The following is an 18,052-nucleotide window of genomic DNA, read 5'->3' as shown; positions in this document are numbered from 1 at the left end:
GCACATATGGTTTTGAAAGAAAAATTTGATCTAACTATTGTGTATATTATCAACAAAAAAATAAGACATGTTATACTTAATGTTTATATTTGCACATATTGTTTTGAAAGAAAAATTTGGTGTAACTAATGTGTATATCTACAAAAAAATTGGACATGTTGTACTTAATTTTTATATCCTTGTGTTGACCCACTTTTCACCATATACAAATTTTGCAAAGTGGAAAATGCACTAATGTCATGTTTTGTTAAAGTTTGGTCAATAGGTCTTTCCTCTTTAGATGCTGAGTTTCTCCATCGAGTTTTCATCTTTTCCCTTCTCCCATGTCACATACAGCCTGGGTGGGTATTTCTTGATTGTTGTGAGCCTTAAAGCGTAGTTTAGAACCATATCCGATGGGGATTCTCAAATTGTGCTTCATCAATTGATTCTCTTGCAGCTTGTTTGATCTGGAAACAAAGAAATTGAATTGGAGAAGAAATAGGTTCTGGCTTCTCCTTAGCAAGGTTTTCACACCCCAAAGCGAGAATCATTTTGAAGTCCAAAAAATGATCAGGATAACGATTGGCAAAAAATTAGGAAAGAGCTTCTTCGTGGTGAACTCCGAAGTCAGAAGTCAATTTTTTGAAGAGGTGTATGTAAAGGAATTAAGAGAGCCATGGGTCCCACCTCTCACTTGCGAAGTTAGTTTCATGTTTTTCGGAGGCTTAAAATAAAGTGAATAGGGTAGAAGAAGTAAAACAATGGGCCTGGGCAGAAAACAAAGTTTCTTCTTCTCCATAACGAGATTTTGTACACATAAGGTGAAACTCTGCAGTTATCCATAAATGCTATCTGTAGGCTGAAACAAGGAAACGTAAGCCATATTATGGTCAAATCATTCAGAATTATCATGTTTTCATAGTGGAAATTACTTATAATGATTAGGATAAGCATCGTCAAAAAACTCAAAAGTAGCTGCTCCTCTGGCGGACTTCGACCCCAGAGGTAAATTTTTTGCAAAGGCCTAAATAGAAAGGTAAAGTTACTAGTGGACCCCATTTTTTGCTCGTGAAGCCTCTTTTATGTTTCTCGAAGGTTGTTAATAAAGTGCTTAAGGTAGAAAGGTAAAAGTGGAAGCTTAAGAGGAAAATAAAAAATCGGCTTCTCCACCACAGGTTTTCTACCATCGAAGGTCATTTTCCACATTTGAAGGAAAATCATTCCTGCAAGCATGGTAAGTATGTGAATTGATTGTAGATTATTTTGGGCAAGTAAATAGAAGCAAATCAATGAATTGATAAGGCTTTTGCAAGAAGAATTGAGTTAAGCAAATTTTTCCCTAGGAAGTTCTCCATTCTTAGTTTTTCGAAAGATAGGTGAAAATAGAAAGTAAACCAGTAATTAATGAGAGTTACCATTGAGCCAACGGAAAAAGTGAAAAGACAAAGATAAATCTATTAGAACCTTTACATCCACCAATCCAACAGATTTACCCTTAATTTTTCTCATGTGGTGCGATTTATAGAATTCAATAGGCAAATCTAGGGTTATTTTATAAAGAGGGAAGTAACAAATTTTCAAACTACCATTTCACTGTTATGCTATTCTATTGGATAGTGCTTTCAAGTAATTCTTGATTTTATAGAGTTGCTTATTGTATCATCTACAATTTTTTGAATTTTTCCTATCATACATCAAATAAAATGGCAACAAGATTCGAGATTTTTGATGGATTGGGTGGAGTTAAGTTAGCATGGTCAACTATCACAAATACTTCACTCCATTTTTATGATATGCAAGATTTTCAAAGGAGATTAAGAGTAGAGCCAGTTCATCCCATAATAGAGAAACTTAGGGGAAGTAGATTAGTGGAAAAAGCTATGTTCCCTGTAGTAGTACAAGCCCTGGAGTTGATTTTGGAATGCATCAATCATTATAACCCAGATACAAAGAAAATTCTATTGCCTGACCAAATAGTGCTAATTTCAATTGATCGACAAGCAGTGGTGAATTGCTTGCAGATTCCAGAATGGGAGGAGTTCTCTGATTTAATGATGAGTGGAGCCATGTCTGAGTACTCTTTGAAGAAGATGGTTTGGAGGAGGGAGATCATGCAGTCTTTGTTTATAAAGCCAAGGGGAGCTAAGAGTAAAGTCCCTAAAACTCTTTTTGATACAGACCTCAAACCAAAAATTGTTGACATTTTGGTTCTATTGCATCGACTCAAAGGTGAGGTAGAAGCTTTTAATTTTGTAGAGCAGTACTTCTTTTTGGTGCAAGTTATTTGCTCAGACACATAGTATATTGACTGGGCGTATGAGGTCAGTGAGCATCTTTCTAGGGCTCTCAATGCAGCCAAGTTTTATAATTCATTTTATATGTCCTCTTTCTTGATATACATGTTGGCTTCTCTTCAATTATGGCTGGGTTCCATAGAATTGAGAATTTTCCTGATAATGTAAAAATTTATGAGTTTTATCCATGCTTGCAATTATAGAATAGTTATGCAGAATACATCTGAGTAAATGATGCATTCAACATGAAGATTTGCAGGGAGCTCCAAGGGTGTTCAAAGTGGAGATTTAGTCTAGAAGCGATGGCGACCATTGGTCAATTTGGAAATTATTTCATTAATTTTTCATCATTTTCTTATTTGTGTCTTACAGCATTTGATGGTTTTCAAATGAATTTTCCCAGGTATCTAGATGATATGATCATGCTCATGGAGATAGTGAGGCAATAAATTCAAGTGAACATGTTGAGCACTAGCTTAAGGAAGAAAGGGTATGAATTCCCTATAAGAGTTGGAGCATACAATTGTGAAACTAGGTCAGATGCAAAGAATATACTCAAAGCATTTGAGAGTAAATACAAACTGGAAGAGTGTGAAGCAGTAAGGCCCCTATTTGATCCTAATGGATATGCCAGAGATGTACTCCAAATTGGAAGTGTAATCAAACATGTGACAACCATGGAGGATTATTGGGAAGATTGTAAAAAGGAACTAGAGAGTCAAGATCGTGCCTTTGCCAAATTTACAATTGATCAGGTAAAGACATATGGTATAAATTTAGATGTGGAGGGATTGGAAGATGATGGTCAAAATATGTACAGTAATACATATTTGACTAAGTTGAGCAATACTCCCATTATTTCCAAACCATATGTGGACATAGAAGAAAACTTCAATTTCATGATGGAAAGAATTATCAAAAGGACTGGGAAGTGGGTTGAGTGGACAGCTAAGAAAAGTCAAAGAAAGAGCAAAACTACTCAAGCTTCTCCAGCTGCAACTACTCTCGCTTCATCTCAAAGTGCCACACCCAGTGCTACTACTGCACTTGCTCAAGGCCTAGCTCAATCTGTAGGTAGAGGTGATCAACCCCCAGAGAAGAATGTTCCAATAGCCCCAACCTATCAAGGTGGATCACTACTAGTCATTGGAGCTCAAGCTGAAGCTGAAAAAGAAACAAAAGAATAGAAAGATGGATCTCGTGCTCTAGTCTCACCTCCACATGTCACTCCAACTCCATCTCCTCATGCCACCCCTATCTTATCCGCTCATCATAGCCCTACTGCATCTATAAGTGCTCCTATTCTTAAGCCCACTGGTTCTCCTATTCAAATAGTAGAGATCAGAGATGATAAAAGTAGTAGTAGCGAATCCACTGAGTCTGATGAAGTCACAAAGGAAACTCAAGAAGAGGAGAAAGCTCCAGGTTCATCTAGGCTTCATTCTCGAGATCCAAAGACCCCCTTTTCCGTAACTACAGTGACAATGACTATAGTGAAGAAGAAAATTTTCAACATTGAATCACTTGGAATAGCCTCCAAAGTGATTAGTACAGAGTCTTGGATCAAAGATACTTTGGAAAAGAAGAGGAAAAGAAAAGATCAAATTTTTCCTTCAAAGGATGTTGTATCTCAAGTAGTTTGCTCAAGATCTGCCATAGTAAAAGCTAAAAATTAGAAGACCTTGTCAATATTGGGACAAGATCTAGAAATAGGGCACTTAACTATGGAGGTAGCAAAACCAAACAAGGCAGGGAGAATTGAAGATATGATGCCAAAGGACTTCACTCTACATTCAATTGATCTCAGGGAAGCTAGGCATGATACAAAAGTGGGCCTATGGAGATCAAGTAATGAGGTGATAGAAGAAAAATTGGAGAACCTCAAATTGTCAAAAATTAGAATGAAAGCAGAGATTGAAGAGTTGAAAAGATTTATCAGGCAACTAGTTGTTCCATTGGCAACCATTACTGGTGTACCTGCTACTGAGAACCCTACTATAGAAGAAGTGCAAGCCTTCATCTTGCAACTCCAAAAAGATAGACATTTTGGCCAGATCAGAAAAGAATGGATTGAGAAGCTCAGTACAAATGGAACCATTCTGATTAATCAAATTGGAAATTTTATCCTTCGATTAGAAATTGAGAAGGATAATATCACTTCTAATCACAACACTTTGGCTACAGAAAAGGCAAGGTGTGACAAATGCATTTCTCTCCTAAATATGGTCATTCAAATGAAGGAAAAATAGGTAGTTGAAGTGAATATTTTGAAGAAGGGGACTGAGCCTTTGTTTGAATGACTTCAAAACATGCAATTCAAGCAAGAGATGATTCAAGAGGTAGAGGAAGGTGTAGACACCTAAAATTGTCCAAAACCCATGTCCTAACCAATTAAATAAATATTTATTATTTATTTAATTCCCCTATCTTTAATTAAATAAATTTTCATTTATTTAATTAAATTTGCCTTACCTTGATTTAAATAAACTAACATTTATTTAAATCCTAGCCATTCATTGATTTAAATAAACTAAGGTTTATTTAAATCCTAACCCATTCCTTTTAATTATGTACTTTGTTTACTTAATTAATTCCTTGCCTAAACCCCCTTGGAATTAAATATTGCATTTAATCCTATTTGAGCACATGGCTCCTACCTAACCCATCATGTTAAACCTACCCACTTCCTTAATCATGCTTGCTTTGCATAATCACCTAGCTAATCACCTTTTAATCCTAAGTGTGTGCTCACACATGTGTGAGGAATCCTCACACATGTGTTAGAGATGTTCACACTTTCCTCATCCCTCATGTCTTGCATGTCTCTTGCACACTTGTCCTCTTGCATGAGAGTCAAGGCGTCTCACACATGTGTGAGAAGCCATGCCTTCTCACACCTCTTGCACACTTGTCCTCTTGCATGAGAATCAGGGTGTCTCACACATATGTGAGAAGCCATGCTTCTCACACCTCATTGATCATGTCACCATCAAAGGTTACTCACACATGTGTGAGCATTTCCCCCCCTTTGAATGGTCAAAAACCCTAATCTATGTGGAGTCTACTTGGCCTCCACCTCATTGATACCTCATCGATCCTGAGAGATCTTAGCCCTCCATCTTGCATTCAATCTCAATCATCCATTGCATCCATTTTCGTATAAATGGAGAGCCCTCTCCTCATTTTCATGAAGCACTATCTACCTCATTATTATGCTACTGAATTTGTGAGCAACCACATCCCATGAGTGATGAAATCATCTCCACTTGATGGTTTCATAAGGTTTGCATAGTGGTATTTTGATAGTTTATACTCTTTTTTGTTTCATGTTATGTTTATGTCCATGTCTTCTTTCATATTTTGAGGTTTTGCATGATAATGTAGGAAGATGCATTAGTTGTTTCATGTTTATTCTATTATTACATTTTTATGCAACACATTTTGGCACGCCCGGTGGGACCCACTTCATGGGTTCAAACTAATGATCTAATGTGTTTTTGAGTGTTTTGTGAGTTTTCAAACTTGTAGGTTAAAGGCTTGCATTTGGAGATCAAGTTTCATGAAGAGCCTCTAATTGAGCCATCAAGCCCATCATCGCATTTGGAGGGCATAAGGGAAGTTTTTTGACATAAAATACTCTATATTTTGATTATTGCTTTACTTTCAAGTGGTGGGAGTACATATGCATTGAATATCCTATTCGTTACTAGAAAAAAAATTTAAAAAAAAACCAAAAAAAAAGGGGGGGGGTAGCATTTATATATGTAAAAAGTTGTTTGTTAGTTTTTTTTAATATATAAATCAAAATAAAAATTTAAAAATAAAAATCATTTTTTTTGGTTTACACAGGCTTGGCACCCGCAGGCACCACCACCAGTGGTGCCCGTGAGCGCTGCCCTCGTAGCTTGTAACCCTCCTCGCCTATCATCGCGACCCCTATATCTTCTTCCTACTACAACCGAGCTGCCTCCCTTTCATTTCCCTACTGCGACCAAGCCGCCTCCCCTGCATCTTCTTCCCCCTATCACTCACTGCTCCATGCATAACCTTTGCTCCTAGTGACTCCCTCCTGTGGGTGCCACTTCCCTACGACCTCCCACAAGTGCTACCACCTCTCACTGTCGTGATCATCACTTCCCTGCCCCTGCCTTTACCATCTCTGCCACATCCTAGTTGTGGCTCCCCTTGTCACTCCTGCACAACCTTCTCGCCCCTCTGTGGCACCACTCCCTTTCACCTCCCTGCTCTAGCTGCTACCCTCTGCAATTTTGTCGATGCAACCACCAACCACCTCCTCTTTTGACCGTCACCTCCCTTCTGCCTATCGAGCGACTACCCATCTCTCCCTACGCAACACCCCATGGCCATTTCTTTCTATTCGTCTATCACTTGGCCGCAGCCCGTAGCAATAGATACCTCCTACCACTTCTTTTCAAATGCTCAACAAACCCTGCTGCCGCTTCCCGTAGCTAACCCTCCACTTGTGGCTTAACACTCCCCTATTGTCACTTCAAATCCTACCACTACACCTCCACCCACTTGCAAACACTGCTGTTGCTGGCCTAAAATCCCCTCTATGTTCTCCAACATCACCCTCTTCACTATTAATCTCCAATGCCACCCGCTCTAAGCTGCCTCCTCTGCACCCCCTCTTGTGGCACTCTGCAGCCACCTCCCATGGCAGACTCAGCCTCGGACTCAGTCTCGGCACCATCAACGCTGCTAGCCACCACAACCAAAACTCCCATCCTCAGCTAAGACACCTCTTCTCCTTGCCTATGCCATTTCAAATCCTTGGCCCTAACCCCCCGCTCCTCCTCGGCCATACACCCCCACATTTTATTTTATTTTTTGAAACTTTTAATATTGTTTCTTTCTTTTAAAAAAATAATAATAATACAAAAGGGGAAAAGCAAAATTTTCAAAATCAAAACAAAAAACAAAAGAACATTTTGACATTTTGTTTAATAATAAAATAAAATAAGTTTTTAATATTTTATTTTCTTTTAGAAAAACAAATTTATCTTTTTTTAATGAATCATATACATCTCTTTTTTTCAAAAATGTCAAAAAAAAATAAAAAATTGCTTGACGTGCACCTAACTGTCAAATTTTTTCTCGCACGTCGTTGACATCATCACTACATCAGTAGTCCACATGCCTTTTAAATCATAAGGGGTAGCCTTTGGTTTTTTACTCATAACTTGAGCATACGAGCTCTGTTTTTGCAAAACAAAATATCGCTGAAGAGCTGATTTTGAGCCCATCATCATGGTGTTGGTTTCATGAGATTTTGATGCTCTTTATATCTCTATTTTTCCTATCAAAGACAAAACTTTGTGCTAACTCTTTCATTGCAGGGTTGTTTCACATTTGTCCTACATTTTCACTGCATTAACTTGTGTTTTTTGTAGGGATATTTTGTCACTAAAGATATTTCTTTCAAATTTTTACTTTAAGTTTGTTTTGGAATGAACTTGTATGGTTAAACACTCATCTTTGAATGCATGGTTAAACTCTAAAAAAGTTAAATTCAATCTTGAATTCCCTAAGGGAATTGACATGCATGTTTAGGGTAGCAAACATTTGGGCTTGGTGTTTAAAACAAATTCATACACTCTTGAATGCCTTAAGGAAATGGACATGTATGCCTAGGCTAGATCACATTTGGATTTGGTTCTTAAAATTAACAATCACACACTCTTGAATGCCTAAAGGAAAATTGATTTCATTTTTAGCAATTTTCTTATGCACACGCTTGATTTAATTTCTTGTTGATGAATCCACATTTTCATTTACGTTGGTGACATTTCAAATTGGAAAGAACCTTGCATGTTTTAATCACAAGAATCTTCAAGTAGATAGAAAACTTAAAGCTTCATCGGGAAAGAATAAGCATCTTTTAAACCCCAAGACCACTTATGTATTCTCTCACCTCACGCCTTTGGATGATCTTGGGTGCACAAGAAATAAGTGGTTTTATTTTTATTTTTTAGGAGGCCTACTTGGGGATTTCATCACCCCTTGGGATGACCTCAACTCTAGTGTTCTAGCGGAATATAAAAATCGAGAGGTGAATCAAAAGACACCTCTCTTGGAAGAAAACTATTGTCACTCTTGGCTAAGCCCCAAAGAAATTTATACCTTTGGGAAGTGAAGGAGGAGATTTGGGTTATAGTCTCCCCCTGGCTATGTGGTAGTATTTTCTTTCATCTACAGATTTGGACCTCACGTACCTTGCATATATCGAGGACACCCTCTAGTTGATCCTTGTACATCCTAGTCAAACCTTATAGGATTGTTGGTGTGGTTGATGTTATTGAGTGTTTGAAACACACTTGCCTTTTACATATTTCCTTGTTTTCTTTTGCATCTTAAAACCTAAAACAACCCAAAAATATCATAAAACATAAAAATCCAAAAAAATCATAAAAGTTCAAAAATCCAAAAAAATCAAAAATTTCAAAAACAACACAAGTCTTGATTTAGGTTCCCCTAGTCAAGTTTTCCACATCACTTCTTATTTCCATCATAGTCATCACCCTCATACATCTCTTATCTTCATCATTCAAATCATTACTTGACACCTTCATCATCTCTATTCATCCAAATCACTTCCTTGTCATTCAATCTACTTCCTAATCTTCATTCTAGTCATGCTTCATCATCATCCAGCTTCAATTTCCTCTGCCAATCTCATAATGCATTCGTATTCAATCCTCCACATCATCATCCTTCTAATTCAATTCCTTGTCAAATTTAGTCATTTCTCATCAATTCTTAATTCAATCCATTTGCATCTTCATCTAAAATCAATAAATCTTTCTTCATCTATTCAAATATTCTTCTAATTTAATCTTCATAAAATCATTCTACATTGGACATAGGAGCATTGTCATCAACATTGGACTTTCATTCAAATCTAACATTCACTTGTTTGCAATATCATAGGGTTTTTATCAAATCAAATCAAACCATAATTCAATCAAATCAAATCAAATCAACATCAAATCAAATCATATCAAGTCCAATCCATTTCAAATCAAATTAGCATAAAGCTCTTAGTCCTAAGTTCATATTCCATCCATCCTCAAGTCTTTCATCACTCTTCTTCTAACATCTATGGATTTGAATTTGCTTAATCAAATGGTTGAAAATCTTCAAAGACAATATGGAGTTATACCTCCTGTTCAACCTACATATAAAATTCATCCTCAAAATTTTATACCCAACTCGCATCCATCTAATGTTCATTATTCTTCTACCTTTGACAAGGGAAATCCACCTCATTACCCTTCCACTACATACGATTCCATTCATAGCCCATACAATTCCTCCAACACAAATGCCCTTGCCATGGAAATTGAACAATTAAAGAATTATCTCTTGGCAAGCCAATAGAAAGAGGCCACCTTCCATGCCATGTGTCCTCTTCCCCCATGTTTCGAAGATCATAGTCCTCATGTCCCATACAACCAAAACCTTCCATGTAATCCACTACCTATAGTTCAACCTTCACATAATCCCAATTCTCCAAAAACATCATCCCCACCTCATAAGGGGTTTTTCACATCACTCTTGGCTAAGTGTAAAATACAAAATAAAGAGAGCCAATCACCCAATGTTCTTCCTCCAAAGCATGTCACTATAGATTCCTCTTCTCCTCTAGATCTGAGCATTTATTCATCCCATCCTTCCCCTATCCCTCAAGATCCATTTATCCCCCCTAGTCCATCTCACGATTCCCTTCCTAACCAAGATCAAGACATTCCATGTACCACCAATTCCATTCCATCTCCAGACTTAGCATCCATCAATCCTCCACTTCATGAAGATTCTCCTTCCACTCCATCCACTAGCTCTCCTCCATGTCAAGATCAAAATGTTCCTCCTCATAATCTCATTTCCTCCCCTCCATTATGTGATCATATTCCATCTCATGATCCACTTGTTCCCCTACATGATCCTCTTTCAAGTCAAGATCAAAGCACCCCTTCATTTTCTTTTCATGATCCCACCCCATCCCACGATCCCATTATCCCTCATAATCCCCCTTGCAATATTAATCCTCCACATGATCCTATCACACCTATCCTATCCACTCATGAGCACCATACACCTACACTCACATCTTGTGTTGAAACTAATAAGTATCCCATTGAAGAAATAATGTCTCAAGATGTTGGTATACCTTCCACTTCTTCCAAATCCAAAATTCCTCCATCCAAACCTAAAGCTTTCCATCTTTCATCTTCCAAGTCCATTTTGGGACCTTATATCCATATCCCCATTCCTTCTTCACTTCCATCCATCTTAGGTCCCTATGTTCCACATCCAAACCCTTCTTCCCTTCCATCCATTTTGGGCCCTTACATACATCCATCCACCATATCCATTTTTTCCACTTCATTCCCTCATGCTCCTAAAGATCAACAAAGGGATAGATCCTTGAATTCCTTCCAACGTTCACCATCCATACGCTCTCCTTCATACACCCATACTGTGGCCAATGGAAGTAAATCAGATGCTAAAGAAAAAGAGCATAAAGCTAAAAATCCACAAAATCCAAAGGATCAACATGTCTCCTCTAAAAGACATGTTCAAGAAAAGACAAATCTGATCCAAAGAAAAATCAAAAGGCCACAAAGGCTGAAAATCAAAAATGCAAAAATTTTGTGGATACCAAAGCTACTTAATGTAGCAATGAATCTCAAAGAAAGATTCATAACAACATCCAATTCTGCTAATCCAAAGGCTTCCCTTATGCATAAATCACCCAAGCTTCCATTTTCCATCTCCATTTTGGGTTCTTATATACCCAAATCCACCATCCCAAATCCATCATCTCCTTCCTCCATTTTGGGTTCCTATATCCCAAAATCCACACTTTCCCCTACATATCCTCCACAATTTCCACCTTTCCATCACCCTTCAAGGTGTGTGCCAATGATGATCTTTCCACCTCCTTCATTCCTTCTCTCACAAGTCTCCCAACCTAGCATCCATCAACCATGTCTTTCTCCCACCCCCTCCACCCCCTTAATCCAAACCTTTTCATAAGTCCTTATCCTCCATTCCCCTATCCACTTCATCTTTCTTTTCACTACCCTACCAACATCTAGGAGAAACTAGTAAAAATTCCTTGAAAAAAAGAAAGAAAGAATAAAATCAAGGCATACCATTCACATAACTAGCTTCTTGAGTCCTCCCTTCGTTTCCCCATCATGTATCCATTGCCTTCCACTTCCACTTATCCTTCCATCTATTCACTTTTCCTCTTCCACTTGCACTCTACACTGGGGGCAAGCTCCATCCATACCACTCTTCCTTACATATCTTACATACTTCCATTTATGATTCCTTATCCTTTTCCATCTTTGATCTTGACTTTCACTTTATTTTCATTCATCCATATGCACTTTCGATATCCCTTGTGCATCCTCCATACATTATACTACGTACTTCCATAATCCTTTCATATCTTTGATCTTGACATACTATTCATCTCTTGTATTCCATACTCCTTGTCATGTTCATTTAATCCATTTTCCATCCATACTCCTACATGCTTCTTGCCCCCTTGAAATGTCCCTTTCCCTAATTGTATATGATATTTCCAACCTCTAATCAGATCTTTAAGATCAAACAACTAATATCACAAAAATCCACCAAATTTCTCAAGAAACCCCAAATCGGGTATGCTGAAAATAGTGCCAAAAGCTTCACAACTTCACAAATTATTAATAAATCTAAAAATGGACATTTTTACAGAAATTTCAGCAGTATAAAATCCTAAAAAATGACATTTCCAGATCCGTATAGCCTTTACACAAAAGTTCACAAATGTAGGACAAAAACTATGCTCATCGGGCTCTCGAAATTAACACAAAAATGCCCGAAAACACCACAAAAATATTAATAATCTATCTCAGAAGTTTAATCACATCCCAATACATATATTCAGCTCTATTTTAACATCTTAAAGTCTGAAATACAGCAGTAACCCAAACTGATATGAAATACTCAACTGAAAACACCAAACTCATACAAAAAAAAATACACCCGAAAACCCACAAATCTGCACTGTTCAGCACAAAGGCAAACTCTGTATGAGCATGCACATGGAATGGCTTCAAACTCCCATCCTTAGCCTTCCTGAAAACCTACAAACTCCCATTTTTGGGTCTCCCTAGAAACCTACAAACTCCTGTTATAGGGTCTCCTTCTCCACAGGTTTGGCAGCCTCTGAAGAATAACAAAGAATGAGCAAAAATCAAGTTCTGGAAATCAGCCCAAAATGCCTCCAAACCCCTTAAAAGAGGGAATAACCATAACTCACGTCCAAGAGAGGTTAATGAAACATATTTTAATAATAATTTTCATTTATTAGTTCAATAGTTTCCAAAGATTAACCCCCCTTTTTCCGAAACTTCAGTTTCTTGGGCCTGCCTGCCTTAGCAAAGATTATTATTTTTTAATTATTTGAAAAGGGGACATGACAATTCCTCCCCTCCCAAACATTTCTTTTTCTCAAGCAATGGCTAAACAATAAACCAATCAATCCACCTGGATCCCAAATGTAGTCATGAACTATACTACTACCAATTAACACAGGCTCCTGCAATATCCTCTGCAATATGACCAAGAGGAATCCATAATCAAACTGACAATTATAGCTCAACCAAACTCCAGAATCACCACTACCACAGTTAGAAACCCATGAGACACAATCTCTTAGAACATCAAAATCCAAGTAAAGTGGACAAATCAAACTACCAACACAGTAAATACCATCAATGCATCCCACTGGCCTATACGGAATGTACAATCCAACTCTGCAACAATGGTGAACGCTCTCAAATGAAATTGTACCAAGTATGGAGAATTCACACACTGTACAACTCTTGTAGTCAACATAACTCTGCAAATCACCGACCACTATCTCATAACCATAACTCCCATGCACTGCTGATGGTGAAAAGACATTACAAGATAAAGAGTAAGAAATGGAATCCAAACCAAATTTTTCTGCCATCAACTCCTCAAAACAAGGATCAAATGCTAACTGATGTACATACCCTACAATATAATGTTGATTAAGAAAACCAACCTTAGTCAATAGCTCACCATGAATAAGTGATACAACCCACTGTGACTGATCACTAGCTAAGTCAGGAGATTTTATAGCCAGAGGAGTAGAATCAATAACAACACCCACTGAAGCATCACTCCCAAACTCCTGCTCTAAGTCACATATTATCAAGCTATCAACTACAGAACTTATCACCATGTCATGCCCATCACAACTCTCATCTTGAGGCATCAAACTATCCCATAACTGATGATAAGCACTAGGAACCAAAGTACATCTCTGTATCATCATCTCATCAACATGGTCATCAAAGGTAAATTGATGAGTGTACCTCACAGTGTAATGCTGATAGAATTCACCAATCTCAGTCAGTGGCTCAGACTATAATCTAGATGAAACTAACTGCAATTGATCATTAGCCATGTTGGAACTAACTACTACCTCCGAAGATATCACCAAGGGAGTAGTATTACTAGCAGGAACCATGCCAACTGTCAACTCACCAACATCACACATGATCTTTGATACATCTCTAGTCTCCGTGCCATCATTACTAGAGGCCACCACTATGTCAGGCATACAACAATCTGCTACAACACCCAACTCAACTAAACCTAACTCTAGTGGGAATGAACCTGATATGCCAATGTTAGTATCAAGGATGGATGCATCCCCATCTCCACTGTCTCTGACAATCTCGTCCATGGACATCCTTGGATCACCAAACACCACAGCTTGTGACTATATAGAATCATGTAAAGACTGTAGTCACTCTAACTCCATGGTCACCTTAGCCAAATGAAATTGTGACTCCTTGAAAGCCAACTGTGTACTCTCAAGAATCTCAGAAGTCACCTCAAGCTACTTAGTAAGCTCACTCACCTCATCTTCCTTGGCCAACAATGCATCATATGCTATACTGCCCCACTCCATAAGATAATCTCTATCAGCTACCAACTACATATAATTCTATCTCAAAATCCGAATAGCCTCCCATAAAGAGTGGATCTTTATCAAGGAAAGATAACTGCCTTCTTGCTCATCACTAGTAGGAGAACCCCATCCATAAACTGCTAACAACTAACGAGCAGCATCAAAATGCTGGCAAGTAATAGCAATGTCTCGATCACTAATTGTCAACTGATTAGACACATGATGGCACTAGCTTGACTATCTCCTACAAACCTCCTCTGATGCACTGTCTAAAGGAGTATCCTCAAAGTTACTAGTCTCTAGAGTATTACCATCCATATCCTGTGAATCAAATCTAAAGCTCATATTAACATACGAAGTATCAAAAACATTAGCATTGCTATCCAACTCCCCTGTACCCAAGGAAACTAAGTCTTCAAAACTGCCCACTGGATCCTCTTGGATGTCATCAATGCCAATATGATCCTGGGACTCATCTATACACACTGCCAAATATGAAATATCATCAACACATTCCAGCAAGTATGGTTAACTGGATATATGAACAAAGCCCAACATTGGTGTATAAAAACTAATGCCAACATTAGACAAGATACTAGTACAAGAAAAGACAACACCGTGTAATCTTCTAATCAAATCCATGATAGCACCCAAACAAACACTACTACCAAAAAGCGTTAAAGATCTCCAGTCAACTGAATCCCAAACACCAATATAACAATCTCGAGTCCATATCCGTAAACTAGAATCAACTAGTAACTCAAGCAAACTCCTCACCTGAGTAATATGACCAATACCGACTAACTCCACATACCTATCATGATGAGATAATGAAGTCACAATACTATCTTTGTTCACCTTCAGCTGGCTGGACAAATCATGTGAAGTACTACTAGCCTCAACCTCATGTGATGAAGCATCTAACTATTCCTTGTACTCTTTCTTAGCAAAGTCATGAATGCCCAATGTTTGCTCATCTCTACTAGGTATCTCACCATCCTACACAACAACATCCTCATAATCATCATCTAAACCCACTACACTATAGTCACTACCTATTGTAACTATACCATCCTGAATACCTATGGCATCACCCTTTGACGACCTGTAAACAATTGTCTCAATTTGAGTATCAAGTTGACCATTACTATATATCTGTGTAATATCCTTTCCCACCACCTCCTATGGTAGAGTAGAATCTAAGACCTCTACTTGGCTATCAGCTAGTTTCTCAAACTCCTCATGCAAGTTCTTGGGAATTGTGTCATCTGTCTTGTGAGAAAATCTACCAAATAGAAATCCAGTCAACTTATCCACCTTAGCTGGGTCAGACAACATGTCATTCATTATACGGTGGTGCTCAATCAACTGTTCAGACATTTCATGGCTTATTTTCATAAGTTTATCTCAAATGTCTAAATAACCATCCTTTCTACTGTTTTGACTCTGGATATCAATTGTCCAAGATCATGTCCTCTGAGACTCTGTACTATACCTATCCATTTTGGATAAAGTAGAGTGTAACCCCAATAGGATATAACTTCTTCAAACACCAAGAACTAACATGCAAATGATTAGAAGTAGCATGCAACCATAGATTTTGACATGCAACTGATTAGAAGCAACATACAACCACCAAATTCACCAAGAGCTAACATGAAAATGATTAGAAGTAGCATGAAACTAAAAATTTTGACATGCAACTGATTAGAAGCAACATGCAATCATAAATTATGACATGCAAGATCTAGCTAGTTGTCAAAACTGACATGCAAGATCTGGGTAGTTGTCAAAACTGACATGCAAACTTCTACAACCACCAAATTCACTAAGAACTAACATGAAATGATTAGAAGTAGAATGAAACCATAAATTTTGACATCCATCTGATTGGAAGAAACATGTAATCATAAATTATGACATGCAAGATCTGGGTAGTTGTCAAAACTGACATGCAAGATCTGGGTAGTTGTCAAAACTGACATGCAAGCTTCTACAAACCCTCAGGCTGGCAAGATCATGGCTCTAATACCACTGAAATGTCCCTTTCTCTGATTTTATATGATATTTCAAACCTCTAATCAGATCTTTAAGATCAAACAACTAATATCACAAAGATCCACCAAATTTCTCAAGAAACCCCAAATCGGGTATGCTGAAAATAGTGCCAAAAGCTTCACAACTTCACAAATTATTAATAAATCTAAAAATGAATATTTTTTCAGAAATTTCAGCAGCATAACAGCCTACAAAATGAAATTTCTATATCTGTATAGCCTTTACACAACAGTTCACAAATGTAGGACAAAAACTATGCTCATCGGGCTCCTAAAATTAACACAAAAATGCCCGAAAACACCACAAAAATATCAATAATCTATCTTAGAAGTTTAATCACGTCCCAATACATATATTCAGCTCTATTTTAACATCTTAAAGTCTAAAATACAGTAGTAACCCAAACTGATATGAAATACTCAACTGAAAACACCAAACTCATACAAAAAAAACACACCCAAAAACCCACAAATCTGCACTATTCAGCACAAAGGCAAACTCTGTATGAGCATGCACATGGAATGGATTCAAACTCCCATCCTTAGCCTTCTTGGAAACTTCCAAACTCCCATTCTTGGGTCTCCCTAGGAACCTATAAACTCCCGTTCTTGGGTCTCCTTCTCTACAGGTTTGGCAGCCTCTGAAGAATAACAAAGAATGAGTAAAAATCAAGTTCTAGAAATCAGCCCAAAATGCCTCCAAAATTCTTAAAAGAGGGCATAACCGTAACTCATGTCCAATAGAGGTTAATGAAACATATTTTAATAATAATTTTCATTTATTAGTTCAACGGTTTCCAAAGATTAACCCCCTTTTTCCGAAACTTCACTTTCTTGGGCCTGCCTGCCTTAGCAAAGATTATTATTTTTTAATTATTTGAAAAGGGGACATGACACCCCTTTCATATGTCTTTGATCTTGGTTATCCCATCCATCCCATCCCCTTCATATCCCACATTTCATCCATATCCTTCATATCATTACCCATCCCTTTTTCATACCCTCCCTCCCATCTCCCCTCTTCATTCCACTTTCATGCCCATGCTTGTGATCACTATTAGAGGCACAATAAAAAAATGTTCATACATGCTCTAGAAGAGTGCATGCCTCCTCTTCCTCCATATGCTAGACTTCATTCCATCCTTCAATTTTCATGCATTCTTTCCCACCATATTTCCCTCCATTTTCATATCCTTGGTATTGGGCATTTGGACTCCTTCAAAACATGGTCCTTGGTTTTGCACTTTTCGACACCATATCATTTTTCCCCTCATATCCTTTTACTATTCCTTGCATCCACCAACATCACGTTGCTTTTCCTCTATTTACCATACCTTGACCCTCCCTTGGCATTGGTTCCATTCTATTCATTCTATCTCACATTCATTCAATCCATTCATTTTATCCATTCTCTCACACATTTTTCTAATCAATTCATTTCTATCCATTATATTTTTTCATCTCACATTCAATCTAATTCTTCCAACTCACTTCAATCAAATTCATTCATCCTGTACTTCAATCAAATTTCCCTTCTTCTAATCTTTTCAGATCAAATCAATTTCCATTCTACTCTCATCGTTCTTCATCCTATCACATCATTCTTCCAATCTCATCCATGTTCATTTCAATTTCATCTATTCATCCAATCCATCATAAAAGCAAAAAATCAAAAAAAAAAAAATCTCAATCAC

Source organism: Cupressus sempervirens, chromosome 11 (assembly GCF_028749045.1).
Source record: "Cupressus sempervirens isolate cs-2001-9-10 chromosome 11, ASM2874904v1, whole genome shotgun sequence".
Lineage (NCBI taxonomy): Eukaryota > Viridiplantae > Streptophyta > Pinopsida > Cupressales > Cupressaceae > Cupressus > Cupressus sempervirens.
Note: the sequence above shows the minus strand (reverse complement) of the source record.